Raw genomic sequence first — 2119 nt, forward strand, 5'->3', positions numbered from 1 at the left:
CTGTTACAGGCTGCTCTGGAAATCTGAGCCCTGCAGAGATCTCTGTGAGGTTTGCTCTGCCGAGCACAGACGCCAGCGTACGTCAGTGGCTGTTCAGACCAGTGGAACAAGAAGACTGGTAGCAAGGGCAGCAGAAAGTGAAGCTTTTTGATGCTGGCGATGGCGACATGAGGCTTGAGGCTGTGATGATTAGGCTGCTCTACCTTGCTCCAGAAAAACAGGAAGGGGGGGGAAGCCTTTGAGCCTTCTTCTTAAATCACTTAACTCCTTCCCCACAGACTCTTTTAATTGCTCTGAGCCTGTGCATGTCTGGGTCTGCCTTTAAAGAGCTGCTGGGCTATGCAGGGTGCTGGAAGGAAGGCCAGAAGTCCTCCCAGACCTCTAAGATGAGCAGCTGTAAAAGTCAGAGGTATTTTTCTTCCTCATTCTCCTGTTCTGCGGTTAAACTCAAGGTTTTGAACCTCTGCCCAGCTCAGTGTGGCTCTTGCAGCTCTCATGGTCTGAGTAGGTTAACTGGAAAGGACCCAGCTCATGAGCCTGGGCTGAGCAAGGAGATGAGGACAAGGGGATCTATCCTGCTCTCCAGAGACACTTCTGGCATGTAGTGTAAGATTCTGATGAGTGATAAGCTAGTTCTACTCCTAAGACCAGGTCTGCTGGTGTGACCAGGTTGATCATCTTGACCAACCCTGAAATCACTGCTGGCAGCTCTGGGTGCTGGTTTCTGAGCACTGGCCTTCACTCTATGGGGGTCTCAAAGACACTGAGCCATGTTTTGGTGGGGGATTCCCAGTCTCTCCATTTTTAGCCACACGGATGAAGCCCTCTGTGGCCAGGGGCCTAATTCTTCAGTCCACAGAGGGTCCTGCAGGGTTTCCTAGGAGGAACTTTGGGCTCTCCTGGGTTTTTGTATGAGAAGGTGACTTGCTTGGAGACACACAGCTCAGCTGCCTTGGCTGCCAAACTGCTGGTGCACCAGCACAGCTGCTGGGCCAGCACTGCTCCTCTCTGGGTGGCTTGGTCGATGCTCACAGGGAGGAGGAAGCTGCTCCTCAGCAGCCTTTTGTTCTTCACGTTCACTTTAAAAAGAAAAAAAAAATCTGTTATTTACTTTGGGTATCTGATAGAGCTTCACACACTCCTTTTTCCTTTGCTGTTCTGCTTGGGGTCTGCTGAGGTGATTGCTTGCATCTCCTGCATCCTCTGTGGAATCATTGAGTCACAGACTGGTTTAGGTGGGAAGGGACCTTCCAAGCTCACCCAGTCCAACCCCCTGCAGGGAGCAGGGACATCTGCAACTAGAGCAGGTTGAGCAGAGCCCCAAGGGACAACCTGACCTCCAGTGCTGCCAGGGATGGGGCTTCTCCTCCCTCTCAGGGCAGCCTGTGCCAGGATCTCACCACCCTAAGCAGAAACAATTTTTTTCTTCCGTCTTTGTCTGAATCTTCTCTCCCAGTTTCACCCATGACTCCTTGTCCTGTCCCAACAGCCCCTGCTCAAAAGCCCCTCCCCAGCTTTCTGAGAGGCCCCTTGAAGCACTGAAAGGCCACATGAAGGTCTCCCCAGAGCCTTCGCTGCCCCAGGCTGATACAGAGAGCAGGCAGCCAGCCAAGCGCTCCAGCTCCCTGTGCACTGACAGGTCACTGCAATGTGTATCGGTGCAAGTTGAATCTTGGCTGCACTGAAAAAAGTCACTCTGCTGATTAGCAGTGAGTTCTTGTCTGTTGGGACTGTGCGAAGAGGAAATCCAGGTGTGGCTGCCCATGGCTGCCTCAGCCCCAGGCTGATACAGAGAGCAGGCAGCCAGCCAAGCGCTCCAGCTCCATGTGCTCTCCTGCCCCTGTTGTCAGTGTCAGAGCAGGTCCCAAACTGAACAACCAGAGGCACGTGGAGAGGAAGGAGCCGTTGACCGGCTGCTCATCAGCCCATCTTGGGTCTCTTTAATCTCACTGACAGGTCACTGCAATGTGTATCGGTGCAAGTTGAATCTTGGCTGCACTGAACTCTGTCACTCTGCTGATTAGCAGTGAGTTCTTGTCTGTTGGGACTGTGCGAAGAGGAAATCCAGGTGTGGCTGCCCATGGCTGGCCCCGCACCAGGGGGGGTACTGGGGGCTCTT

Source organism: Buceros rhinoceros, unplaced genomic scaffold (assembly GCF_000710305.1).
Source record: "Buceros rhinoceros silvestris isolate BGI_N320 unplaced genomic scaffold, ASM71030v1 scaffold20973, whole genome shotgun sequence".
NCBI lineage: Eukaryota > Metazoa > Chordata > Aves > Bucerotiformes > Bucerotidae > Buceros > Buceros rhinoceros.